The following is a 15,145-nucleotide window of genomic DNA, read 5'->3' as shown; positions in this document are numbered from 1 at the left end:
CTCAGCCTCCACTTTGGCTATATAGTTGCATCTCTCACATGTATGTGTGTTTTATGGCAGAAGGAGAGGGTTGTCAGTGTACATGAGGCAACTGTAACAGTGCCTCAATATTCCCAGGTTCACCAGCTGAGCAGGAGAGGACACTAGCAACTGATCCCTAGACATGCTAGAAGGAATAGACAAAACAATGTTGGAATACAGGGAGATATCAAGCCCCCAAGCCACATCATACTGTTTGATTGACAATAGCTACACATACACCGGTGTTTCATAGTGTCATAGTGTACTACTAGGCTATCTGCCCTAGTGCATGTATAAGCCTAGCCATAGTGATGTGGCTATTGCCACCCCTTATAGTGGTAATAAGTGTACAGAATAGATTCTGAATATTGTGCCTCTGACTTAGTAGTGACACATTATGACCCCTTACGTAATTGAATAACATGACTGTGTCTCTGTCTAGTCTGTGCCTCCGTCTCATATGCAGTTGTCCAGATGTCTCCTGAAGAGAGTCAGTGAGGGACTCTGTCAAACATGAACTGGGATACTCTGCTAGAGTGTGAGATGCCTCTGAGTTATGACTCTGTCCCTCCAGCATGTCCTATACATGTATGTGCTGAGGTTCAAATACTCAGCTCTCATGGCTCTGGTGGATTTGGATTGCTTGCAGTGGAGCATGTCCACCAAATCCTGATTGGACATGGTCTTGTATGTCAGGCATAGGTCACCTGTAAGTATGCGGTATGACACTGAACAAAGCTGGACTTCCTCTATTCTGGAAGCATATGACATGTGTTGAAGAACCCTGATCTTCATGGTAGGTACTTTTCGGGTGCAAAGGTGCAAAAGGCAGGATCTGCCCTGTACAAAGCTGAACTAGGTGGGAACAAGGGTCCGTAGGTCAGTAATGTGTCTGTGTAAGAGCTCCATGACTCCTCCCATATCTTTGCAGACAAGGCTGGTTAAGCCTGTGTGGTGGTAGTTGCCATGGTCTGTGGAGGCATCTCCTTTGTGGAGTGGGACCACTGTTGCCGTATGCCAGTGTTCAGGTACATATCCTGTAGCAAGACTAAGGTTAAATAGCAGTTGTATATATGGGTCCAGCCCTTCTGGAGTTCACATAGCATGCAACTGGAGATACCAGCAGGTCCCATGGATGCTGTGTACTTGTCTTTGCTGAGTGTGGCTCTCACATGGACATCCAAGATGACAGTGAGGTTACATACAGCAGTGATAACTATCTTGTTTTGGGGGTGAGGGAGGGGTAAATCGCACTGAAGCTGTCCGCCGGAATGTTGCCAATATCTGTCAGGTCACTGGAATATATGTTGTTGTGTACCAACTCTGAGCATATCCGAGGGTTCACAACCAGGTGTCTGACATAACTGAAGAAAGCAGTGTGGTTACCTTCATTGTCTTTGGTGATTTATGTCCCCAAGTTGACCTTGCATGTCTTTATGAGATAATGTAGCTTTCTACTAGTGCTGATCACAGCTGTCTTCCCTTTTGGAGATGTAGCTCTGTCTTGCATTAGTAACCCTCATCTGTCATACAGTTTGTTTATGGCTGGGGTCCACCAGACAGGACACTTTCCCTTTGTGGAGAGGGTCCTGTTTTCAGTTGTGATTGTATGGTCCATGCTGTCTGACATCTAGCTAAGGGGAGGTCATTCTGGTTCTGCAGTTATCTTTCATCAGCATTAGAAATGACCACAACAGCCCCTGTGGGTGTACCTCATGCACACACATCCAGCACCTGTAAAGTCCACAACAGTACCTCACCAGGAGTATGACAGAGCTGGAACACATGTAATGTGTAGTCTGATTAAACAGAGTGCAGCTCCACACACTGCCATGCTGTCCACCCAGATGCAAGCTGTGCCTGATGTAGAAAGCCATGTCCAAGCTGGAATCAATGCACATGCTGCACCTTGTACAATCTGAATGGCAGGGAGCTATGCACATGAGGGACCTGAACCCCAGCACTGACATATATAGGACAGGCTGTACTGCATTATCCAAAACACAGAAGCCACCCCCACACATGAGTAAACTACCAGTACAGGTTGTCCATAGAGACACTGGTTGAGTCCCACAACAGGAATCCTAATGAGTGGATGGGAGATGGGAGGTTTACCCTGGGTATCAATGTTATGTCACAGGTAGACAGAGGCACAGTATACTAAACAAGACATATGACATGGCAAACTACGCTTACAATGTGTTGATGGACAAACACATTCTCCGACTAGCATTAGGTCAAGATACCTCTTGAACACAGCCAGCAAGGTGCTCTGCCTCAAATGGACCAGGATTGTATTCCACAGCATAGGGAGTCTCCGGTGATAACTCCATCCCTCCAACATGTCCAACATACATCCCTGCTAAGGTGTAAGTCACCTGCACTAGTGGTTCAGGTGGATCTTCTGAGTCTGAGGTGGAGCATGTCCATTAATCTCTGTTTGGACATGGCCTCGCATGTCAGGCACATGTCACCTCTAAGCAGACGGTATGTGAGTGAATAGAGTGTGAGTGTCTTCAATCTGGCAGCATATGACAGCTGTTGGGGTTCCTTGATCCTTTAGGTGGGGACAGTCAGGGTGTCTCCAATTGCTGCAGATGTTGGGTGAGATACAGCCAGAATAGGGCATTCGACTCGATCACCGGTCTGATAAGTGAAGAGTACAGGGAACAATGACCCACTAGATCTGGATGTGAATCCCATCCTGATCAGGTGGGCAATGTAGAAGGTCTTCCTAGCCACTTTAGCAATGTGAGTCTCAGAAGAATGGCGACTGTCAACCTGGGTCCCCAGGTCCATGATAACCTCCTCTGTGCTTAGAGGATTGCCACCTATATGGTAGCTTGGGGTCACCTTGCTTTTCCTGAAGGGTATGTCTACACATGTTGTGCACTTTGACTTCAGGCCATGGCCCTGGCACCAGCTATCAGTTACTGTGAGTCCCTTCTGAAGGATATCTGTGTGTGATGCACTGTCCACTATGGTGCCCAGTGTGCAGTCATCTGCTAACATTGTCATCCAAAGTCCTCCCATGTTGGCCTGTACTTCTGGGAAGTACATGACAAACAATGGGGCCAAGGACTGAGCCCTGTGTGACACCACCTGTGACCAGCCTGGAGTCTAACATAGTGCCAGCAACTCTAACCCTGTGGGTCCCGTCCTTAAGCCAGTTTGCAACCCATCTTGTGACATATGGGTTTACATTTCAGTTGTTAGGGTTTTCCACAATACCTGAGTGGGGTATTGTGTTGAAAGTGTTTGCAAGGCCAAGGTAGGCTGTATGGACTGCCTTTCCCCAACAATGGCCTAAGTGACCAATTTGAAGATGTCAACCCAGTACAAAAGGCATGATCTGCCCCTGACCAAGCCAAAATGGGATGGGTACAATGTCTGCATGTCCCCTATATCTTTGTTTATGAGCTCAATTATGATCCTCTCCATAGATTTGCAGACTACACTTGTTAAGCTTATGGGGCAGCAATTAACAGGGTCTGTAGAGGCACTGCCTTTGTGCAGATGTGCACAACTGGACCCTAACCAGGCTGTTGTGCACACTATGGAAATGTAAAGCAGTGATAGGACTAAAGCCCAGGATACTGACCACCACAGTGAAAGTACTGAAACACTACACTAGACAGTGCTACAGTGTTAGGTCAGTATGAACGGATGTTGACAATTGTGTGCAAAGTATCCCATGCAAAACCTGCAGGCACAGTATACTCCCTGTTTTGTTCACACAAAAAGCATTCGGACAGTAACTACACAACATGGCACAGAACACACAACCATAAACTGGAGGTATTTGTTGAAGGTCACACTCATCCACAAATGTGATGGGCTGCAGAGTTCAACATATGTAAAGCCCACACTGGGCATGCTCACACACTTAGATAAATGAGACATCTTTCACACAACATGCCATGGGAAGGCTGAACTGGGCATGCTCACACACTTGGTCCAAATGTTACCCCTAGCAAATGTGAAAACACACCAGAGGATGCTCATCCCCCTTTCTAGACACTGATCATGTAAGCACCCTATAAGTATATTGGAGAAAAGGATTCTCTCAGTAATCCGAATAGTGCACCATGCTAATGCATCTGTCTGTAGTGTCATAACATAGTTAGGTAGGGGTTTGAATCCAGCAGGTGGCAAGTGTGTGTGAAGGGGGTAAGTGTGTATGAAAGAAACATCCCTTTTGGCAACTGGGAAAACACACCAGAGGATGATCATTCCACTTTCTAGACTCTGATGATGTCAGCACCCTATAAGTATATTGGAGAAAAGGATTCTCTCAGTAATTCAAATAGCGAGCCGTGCTAATGCGTCCGTCTGTAGTGTCATAACATAGTTAGGTAGGGGTTTGAATCCAGCAGGTGGCAAGTGTGTGTGAAAGAAACATCCCTTTTGGCAACTGGGAAAACACACCAGAGGATGATCATTCCACTTTCTAAACTCTGATGATGTCAGCACCCTATAAGTATATCAGGGGAAAGGAAATCCCCCAGAAATGCGAATAGTGCGCTGTGCTAATGCGTCCATCTGTAGTGTCATAACATAGTTAGGTAGGGGTTTGAATCCAGCAGGTGGCAAGTGTGTGTGAAGGGGGGTAAGTGTGTATGAAAGAAACATCCCTTTTGGCAACTGGGAAAACACACCAGAGGATGATCATTCCACTTTCTAAACTCTGATGATGTCAGCACCCTATAAGTATATCAGGGGAAAGGAAATTCCCCAGTAATGCAAATAGCGCCCTGTACTAATGCGTCCGTCTCTAGTGTCATAACATAGTTAGGTAGGGGTTTGAATCCAGCAGGTGGCAAGTGTGTGTGAAGGGGGTTAAGTGTGTGTGTATGAAAGAAACATCCCTTTTGGCAACTGGGAAAACACACCACAGGATGATCATTCCACTTTCTAAACTCTGATGATGTCAGCACCCTATAAGTATATCAGGGGAAAAGAAATCCCCCAGTAATGCGAATAGCGCACTGTGCTAATGCGTCCGTCTCTAGTGTCTTAACATAGTTAGGTAGGGGTTTGAATCCAGCAGGTGGCAAGTGTGTGTGAAGGGGGGCAAGTGTGTATGATTGATATATCCCTTTTGGCAACTGGGAAAACACACTACAGGATGCACATACCCTTTCTAAACGATATCACAATTATGTATGGCTTTTGATTACAGACATGCCATGTGTGTTGTGCACACACAGAATGCCCATGTGTGTGGGTTGTCCCTCACAATAATGCATGACATTGATTACACCGGTTATGGCAATGAACACATGATGTATGTGTGTGCCAAATACACATATGTACCTGTGACTTTCAATAGTTACCATGTGTGATGCCTGCCACATGTGAATACATGGTATTTGCACAGGGTAACATTATGACCGTGGTCTTCTGTGCAGATGCTGCATGTGGGATGTGTATATACAGTGTGAGATGTAGATGCTATCAGCCTAGTAGTGAGGGATGCACACCTGGTCTGGGGCATAAAGTCTACATGTTGTTGATGTACAGGAGCTGCATGTTCTCACCTGTTGTGGGAGTGGTAAGACAGTATTCCATAGCAATGCAGTGACTGCATGCTAAGAACCATTCAGCTAGGGTGTTGTAGCTACACTTATTCATTAGCATTCAGTAATTTGTCGGAATCCCTGGTGAGGGTCTGATGCCAACCAAGGTCAGGGTCTACCAGCCTGTGTCACTTGCTCAGTGATCCCTTCCATGTTCCCTATCATGTATCCCAGTGAGCGACATCCCACATCAGCTGTGGTGGCATGGACAATGACTGAGTCATATGTGTCCATGCATCTGACTGACTTGTATGTTGTTGTTACAGTTTGGCCATGTGTTTCCATCTCATACATGTGATGTACATCAATGGGTAGGGATAGGGTTGACTGTGTACATGTGGCAGCTGTGACATTACTACATGACACACATATTCCACAACTGTACCATAGAGGTGACTGACAACTGACCTTTGCACATGCTACCGGAGTATTGAGATTACATTGGTGATTGACAGCACATAGGGCCAATGGTGAAAAAGAGACATAGGTCCATAGGTTCGTACAGGGATATCTGCCCAGGGCATGTATCCACCTAGCCAGAATGTGCGTGCCTTTCAACATGCATTGTGAATCTGTCTTGCTATGCCCTTTTCCAAGGTTAGTATACTGTGCCTCTTTCTCACAGTGACACATAAGTGATACCCAGGGTAACCCTACAATGTCACATCCAGTCATTAATATCGCTCTTGAAGATAGTCACTGAGTCAGTCCGCCTAACCTCTATTGGGATAATAATCAGGAATGAAGGGAGCCTCTGAGTTGTGAATGTGCCCCTCCACCATGTCCTATGTATATCACTCCTGAGGTTCCAGTATTTCCAGCGTGTATCCTGGTGGGATCTGGATATTCTGAGATGCAGCATGGCCATTACGTGAGGGTATGACCTGGCCTTCTATGTCAGGCACAGATTGCCTATGAAGAGGCAGTATGTCACTGAGTAGAGCTGCTGCTACTTTAACCAGTCAGTATGTGGCATCTGTTTGAGCACTTTGATCCCCTTGTCGAGGTACATATGTGGTAGCTCCAGTTGCTGCAGGTGTCTGGTAAGGTGCATGCCGACAGGTTCATCATAGTCAATTATGGGCATGATGAGGGATGAGTAAAGGGGCACAATGTCCTCCCTGGCCTACATGTGGATCCCATGATGATGTGGCCCATATAACATGCTTACCTAACCACTTTGTCCATGTTGTTGTCAAATGGTAGAATGCTATCAACCTCGTACCCCAAGGTCCATAATTCCTTGGTCTGCACTTACTGGATTAACACATATGTGGTACATTGTGGTCACTTAGTGTTTGACAAAGGGATGACTATACTCTTTCTGTCATTCACGTTGAGGCCATGGCTGTGGCACAAGTCGTGTGTTTGCAAGAGTCCCATTTGGAGGATGCGTGTGTTAGCTGTTGAGTTGATTATGGTGTTCGGTCTGCAGTCACCTGCGACTTGCTGAGCCACAGTACTTCCATGTTGGCCTGTACCTATGACAAATATATAATGAACATGACAGCTCCTAGGGCTGTGCCTTGTGGGACACCACTTGTACCAGGTTGGAGGCTGACATGGCTCCAGCAATTCTACCATGTGTGTTCTGCCCTTGAGCCACTGTGCAATACCCATAGTGACATAGGGGTTAATATGTACACTGGTGAGCTTCCTAGAATGCACAAGTGGGGTATTGTATCCAAGGCTTATGCAAGGTCCAGGTAGGCTGTGTGGACCTCCTACCCCTTGACAGTGGCCTTGGTGACTGTTTCAAAGAAAGCAAACAGGTTTGATAGGCAGGATTTGCCATTGACAAAGCCAAACTGTGTATGGTGACATGTCTGTAGGTCCACAATATCTAGATATGTGAGGTTCATGATGATCCTTGCCATAGCTTTGCAGACAAAGCTAGTCAGACATATGGGAGTAGTGTCCAGGATCCGTGACGGCACCACCTGCATGTTGAGGGACCACTGTTGCTGTATGCCACTCTCTGGCCACATATCGTGTATTAAGGCTGGGATTGAACAGTGGTGTTATGTCTGGGTGTAGCTCTTCTTGTGGTTCATGTAGGACACAGCCTGGGACACTGTCTGGTCCCATTGATGCAGTGTTTATTGCTTTGGGAAGGGCATCTCTTACCTGAGCATCTGTGATGTCAGGGGGGGAAGCACTGTGCTGCGAGACATATTTTCCCTTTTGGTGTGGTGGGGAGAGAAGGCAGCATTGAACCTGTCCACTAGGATGATGGCAATGTCTGTGTGTTTTATATTTTGTGTGACATATTGGATTACCTCTGAGCATATCTGGGTAGTACCACCCAGGTTACTAACATAACTACAGGCAGCCTTGTGATTATCCTCAGTGGCTTGTGGAATCCTCTCTCAAAGATGGCCTTAGACAATCATATGGGTGCCTGTAGTTGTCTTCCAATACTCATCAGTGGTGCCTTCACATTTTGGGAGGTTGTTGTATCATGTAGTGGCGTCATCCTTCTATTGTATAGTGTGTTTATGGCTGGTGTCCGGCGCCCAGGACATCTGCCTTTGGAGAATTGGGTCATGCTTTCATATGTGGCTTCATGAGCCATGCATTCCTGAATGTGTCCACAGAATGCCTCTATACAGGTATCTGCAGTCTGGTCCATATTTTCAACAGGCCTTGGGCCTTTGAAGGTTTCCACATCATTTATGAGGGGTGTGCACTTGCTTGACATGAGCTGTTGACAGACGTGCCGCCCTCCAGACAGAGCAAGGGGAGGGTCACAGTCAGCTACCTGTTGGGACGTACCTCCCTGGACCACATGGAAAGAGACACAGAGGAGCTCTTACAGCACCCTCTCAAACTCAGGACTCCCACACAGCCTTCATGCTGACACAGGAGAGTTTAGATTACTCTGCAAACACCATCATACTGGGTGATGCCAGCTACCCAAACATAGACTGTGAACATTACACAAGCCACAATACCCAAGCTCTAAGGTTCCCATTGATCAGACATTCTTTGGCTATGGAACAGGTAACCAACCTTCCCACAAGAGGGGCAGATATACTAGAGCTGATCTTTACAAACATGAGTACAAACTGCTCACCACTGGGAGTATATCCCTCATTGTTGCAATCAAACCATATACTAATCACACTGGAGTTCTGGATCCCCACATATGCAAACCTCCAACACATCGATGTGTGTGTGTGGGAAATGTCCCTATTAGCAACCGTGACAGTATCGTACAGGATGCAGATCCCCTTTTGAAACACTGATGATGTCAGGACTGTATAACTATATCACCTGTAGTAAAGTCCTCCAGTAATTTGCATAGCGCGCTCTGCTAATCCGTCTTTCTTCAGTGTCATAACGTAGTTAGGTAGGGGTTTGAATCCTGCAAAGGGAATGTATGTGTGTTAGTATGAGTGTGGTTTATGTGTGTGCACTATGCTGGGAGGGTTAACTGCCTTTTGCCAACTGGGAGAACACACTACAGGGTGCACATCCCTCCTCCTACACACAGATGATGTCAGCACCCTCTAAGTACAGCATTAGTAAAGATTTCTCCAACTACTGCAAATAGCACACTCTGCTAATGTGTCTGTTTCTACTGTCATTGCACAGTTAGGTATGGGTTTGAATCTTGCAAATGGAAAGTATGTGTTTTACTGTTGGTGGGGTTAGTGTGTGTGCACAATGATGGGGTGGGATGTGGCTTTTGCCACATGGGGCTATGCACTGCAGGGTGGTCATTACCCTTAACAAGCAGTGATGTTGATAGCACCCTATACAAACAAAACTACAAAACAGAAGGTGGTGGTACTGATAACACATGTAAGGTAACACTTCTTCAAGTAATGTCCACAAAACGGAGTAGGATAATCAAACAATTCTTTTATTCTATACAGACAACATGACAACAGACAACTAACTGCCAGTACTCAGTATAGTGTTACATGCTACTGTAACACGCACATGTACCGAATATACCTAGATAGTGTTCTGAAGCCTGAATGTGGCAAGTGTGTGGATGTGGGATGTGTCTGTGTGTGCATTTCCGTATGGGAAACATGTTTGCTGTGGCAATCAGGGTACTACAGTACCTGATGCACATTACATCTTCCAACTGATGAGGTTGCCTGCACCCTGTGAGTACAGGTAGAGAAGGGGATGCCAGTAGTAAACAACATAGTGCACTTCTGAAATGTGTACCTGTCATGTATCAACAGCTACTCATGTAGGGTGATAAATAATGGGAATGGCAGGTGAGCGTGTGCATGTGTGTGGGTAGCAGGGTGTGTATAAATGCATGTGTGACAGAACAGATACATGTAGCTGAATCTACATAACAGCACAAGATGCGCATTGCCATAGTCAATGTTAGCATGTGATGGTGTGCAGCTGGTACACTTTGTTAAGTAGTATGGGTGCAGATAACAATTGAGGACATTCATACAGTTACTGCAGCAGGACTGCTGGGATATACACACATTTATACTGCAACAGTCAACAGTTACCAACATGTTACTACTTATACACATCTATGTAGTCACCCTGTGCATCAGCAACGTGTTTACCTTTACCTGCACCGATGTTGTAGTATGCAGGAGGTGGCACAGTGTCATCATATGCACAGGGTGTGGGTTAGGTATGCCCAAGCCGGCCACTGGTAACACCAATTGACATGTGTGTGTATGTGTGTTTGTGAGGGCAGCAGTACAGGGTGGACCGTTGTTGGTGCAGTGTGTGTGTGTATGTGTTTGCCCTAGGTGTTAGGTTTCTGCATGTGTGTAAGCATGCACACAGTCCCACATAATGGCTGCCATGTACAGGGTTTTGTGGACAGCCACAGACTGCACCTGTCAGGTCATCCAGATCAGTGTCTGTGGGCACGGACACGGTACCTGTGCCTGGCAGGGGTGCTACGGGCTGTATCCGGTACTAACCCAGACTGGGTACTGTCATCGGAAGCAGGGGTGTGTTGACTGGACACAGTTCCCTGTTGGGACTGTCCAGAGCCACGTGCACGTGGTCTCCTGGGGCGTCTGGATGACAGCACAGACCCAGCATTGCTGGGGCTGGTGCTGGCACTTGAGGCACAAGAGTGGGCCCGTTGTCATCCGCGGCCACTGCCAGCTGGTGCTCTTGCTGGCATACGGCCACGTCGACATCGCAAACGCACACCATCGCCCTGGCCCATGGACATCTGGTTGTGGAGCAGCTGTTCTATGCCCCCACAACGTCTGTCAACGACATCTGTGAAGTTACGGATAGCATTCGCAACATCACGCATGCCGTCTGTCATGGCTATGCGACATGCTCTCAGCTCCCTCAGACCCTGTCTGGTGTACCTTTCCATACGTGCCTGTGCCTGCATGACAGTTCTAAACATAGTGGAGGTTGACATACCTCCTTGGGCACGTCGGCCAGAGGCAGTACGGCCACGGATGCCCCACGAGAACCCATGGGCGACTGTCTGCGTGGTACCATTGGAGGCCTCTGCACATGGCTGCCTTGTGAGGATGCATGTACCACAGGTACCACATTACCCTGATCTATGCCCACTGCTGACTGTCCATCACCTAGGGACAATGGTGACAAAGGATGTAACGGCAGGATGACTGTGCGCATTGACGGGGTTGAAAGCTGTGTACTGTCAATTGGCTGACCAATGGCGGACCCAGACACACCTTCCTGCACCATTACAGACATTTCATCATCATCAGTACCTGGGGCACAAGATTCAGGTTCCCTGCTGCAGGTCACCAGAGCAGCACCAGAACCTACGGGAGGAAAACATGGAACACAGATTACAGTCTCAATACATATTTGAAAGAGATGCACTTCAATACTAATGCACACATTCAGAAATGGACACATGCACTCATGGACACTAACACACATGCACACTTGGGCACAGGCACACTTGCACACATGCACACCCCACAGTAAACACACACATCAGTACCGTGTTACACTACTCAATTTACTACCTGTCAATTACAGTTATTGTGAACACAGTCACCAGCATGTCTACTACAGAGTTACACTACTCTTCCTAGTTTTATAAATTGTTTTACAGATAATGTTAAAAGACTCACCAGCATGTATGGCCTGCCTCATTGCTAGATGGGAGGGACCTGGAAGTGTGAAGAGAGTAATGTCAGTGGGCACATGTGTGCCATTCGTTTTGCACATGATACAGTACAGTAGTACACTAGTTCCCTTATACACATCAGCTGCACATCATGTCTGTATATATATCATGATGACAGATACATACCACATGCACACCTTATGCGTGCATGAAGTAACAGCGTACAGAACAGTCATATGTACATACCAGGAGTTAACTCTAATCTCACCCTTACCTCTCTTCAAACGTCAACTCAAACTGTACTTCCAAAACCACTGGCTTTGTTCTTCTTGGAGTCCAGGCTAACGTCCCTCTCCGTACCCTCTCTTCACCTTTAACCCCTCATTGTGCATAGAAACTAGCTTCTACCCTGTTTCTTTCACCTTGATGTCCTTCTATGCTCTGACCTACTTCTCCCATCCCTCCCACCTCCTCTTGACTGTCTTCCTTCTTTTCCTCACTTCCCTTCTTGACTCCTGCCTCTTCCATATCATTGTATCTGTCATACTCCTTCTACTTCTCTACCCTTCTGAGCCCTAACTATTATGTATATGGCTTTTGCCTTATTGCATAACCATTATGCTTTAGGTAGGATTGCTTTGAAACCAACGGTACATTGTGTATGACTCTAAACTGTTTGACTTCCTTACATGTATGTTGATTTAATTAACAGGCTGGTGTACAATTCTATTATGTTGGCTGTCTGTATTGACAACTTGTCTGTCTGCCTTTATTACGTTATGTGTGGAGCTTTTCTCCACAGGCCTCTACTGAAAATGAACTTATATCCAGCTAGACTATCTGGGTCAACAAATGTAAAAGTAATAACAATAAATGAATATGGCATCTTACCTGCACGCTGTCTTGCTGCTGTGTGGATCCAACCTCCATCAGGATGCATGATTGTTGCTGTTGTTCTGGGGCTGGATCCACAACACTTAGCAGTAGCCCCTCCTGTCTGGTGAGGGGATGTGTGGCCACCCCCTCACCTGTGGCAACCTGTTGCCTGCGGATATCTGCAGCACGCTGGCGGACATTTCTTATCAAATCACTGCAGTGATGTCTCACCTGCTCATATGTCCTATCATGCATGCCAACATCATTTATCCTGCTAACAAGGTTTTGCCACAGTGCAGACCTCTCCTGCTGATTCTGGGTGGTGCGTGAGAACAGGATGGCATAGTCACGCACCAGGCTCTGGTGGATCACGTCATCCTCTGCAGCAGAGTAGGCAGGATTCCTTTTGGTGCCATGTCTATCTGGAAAGGTACACAAACAGGTTATCAGCATAGTATCTCAACAATACATGGTACACATTCTATACAGGGAGTGTTAACTTCTACTTATTACTGATTGGTTAAAACCTGATTACAGTGTAGCTATCATTCTATGTCATTTGTACTAAGTACTTGGCCTTCAGACCAGTTGTTTTACATTAGGGAGGTTGGTGGCAAGCACTGTGGTGGCAGGACACATATCTTTCATCCATTGAAGTTGGGAACTGCTGATTGTGGGCCCAGTGTACAAGTGTATTACTTCTGGTATGGGCAGTTGGCCTTCAGGCCAGTTATTTAACATTAACGAGGTTTGTGGTCTGCACTCATGTGTGACAATAGGCTGTACTCTGCCATTCATAGCTGGGGACATCTGGTTTCAGGTTTATAGTGCCTGCATATCTGAGCTGTATCTTACTGACATTGCTACACCTTGTTTGTTGTAGCAAACACTACATCCAGGCCTCCTGGATCTACCTTTGTTTATATGCTTGTTATCTGTTAGCTTGTTATTTCACTGGTATGCTACTTCCACATAGTACACATCTTCTCAACACATCTGTGACTCACTACTGTTATCTGCATTGCTTACTGTACGTACTTCCATGTTACACATGACAGCAAGTGACTGCTTGTCATTGTTGCATTTACTTCATTGTGACACATTGCACTTAGGTTACCTGGCATTTGCTCACTGACACTTTTATATCAGTCAGCAGTTGTAGGTAATGTCAGTACACCCTCACTCCCCACTGGACCTTGTTTTCAATCATTAGTGATTACAGAGTTCACAATAGTATTCTAGCATGTCCAGAGGTCAGTTGTCAGTTCCCTTCCCAGTCCAGCTGGTGAGTGTGGTACTCCAGAGACAATGTTAGAACAGATGCATGTACACAGACAACCCCTCCTCCTAACAACAAATTCAAACTCATGTGAGTGATGCAACCATATACCAGACTGGAGGCTAGGCTCTGTCTACTCAATACCGCCATAACCAGTCAGGTGGCAAAGGGGATCACTCACTACACTTCCAGTCTCACGTAGACCTACCACAACAGCGGACCTAACACATGATCACACATGATCATACTTGTAGGCTCAGACCACAGCTCTGCCTATGCAGCAGAGACCTCCTAAGCAGACATCCAGGCAACCACTACCACATAAACGAACATGTGCAACACATATCACACAAAGCCAATGTGCTGAACACTCACAGCCATTAACAGTTAACAACACACCTCATACACCTGTACTAGGTGCCTCTATCATCAGGCACACTCACATCACGTTCACCAGGCTTAACGAGGTGAGGGTCACGGTGTGCAGCCTGTCAGGCACTATGACCTGCCACATAACACAAACACTCAGGTAACCCCAAGGCAGGTACAGGTATGACTCAGTCAATGTCCATGCTGCTGTGAATGGCCTGACACATTCCTCCCTGGACTACATGACATGAGACATTACAGAGCTCTCTGAGCACGTAGCCGAGACAGTTTGACCCTGACCTTGAGTAGCATCCTACCCTCACCTAGAACGATGCCACAATATCAAGGCACGATGATCCCTTCCAACAATTGACTGACATACTGGTGTCATTCACAGGTGTGCCAATGCCTGCCATCTTGGGGTGGTATGCTTTGCTAGGGACAGCTTGCACCTGTCACCACAGTCCTATTGACATTTGGCGGAGCCTCCTGCTACACCCATAGTGCCTGTATTAGGCAAGGCTCATAAGGCAAACCCACATCCATTTGTATCACAAAGGATGAGGAAGTAAGAGTGATGCTACTCAACACTGGACGTCTAGACCCAAGGATGCACGCACTCAAAACCCTACCTAGCATTCTGGACATCGATATCTGTGCAGTAACATGAACCTGTTTCAGGTTTCACAGGAGCACACCAGTACTACCACGTTATAGCTGTTACCATTCTTGTCGGCCCCAACACTTGAACAAGGGAGGCGGAGTATCAGTATTCAATGCAGATTCCCACGCCTCCACATTGGTGGCACAGTACAACATAGGTGTTAGGCCATTGAGTACAGAAGACGTAGTTGGGGACCTGGGAAGAAACATGGTAGCGGTCTGTCATTTGTCTACCACATGGCCAACGTGGATTGACAGACATGTTATATAGCCCAGCTAATCATGACT

The sequence above is a fragment of the Protopterus annectens genome, chromosome 12.part0, assembly GCF_019279795.1.
Source record: "Protopterus annectens isolate FY-2018-M chromosome 12.part0, PAN1.0, whole genome shotgun sequence".
Taxonomy (NCBI): Eukaryota; Metazoa; Chordata; order Ceratodontiformes; family Protopteridae; genus Protopterus; species Protopterus annectens.
This window is presented reverse-complemented; position numbering follows the sequence as displayed.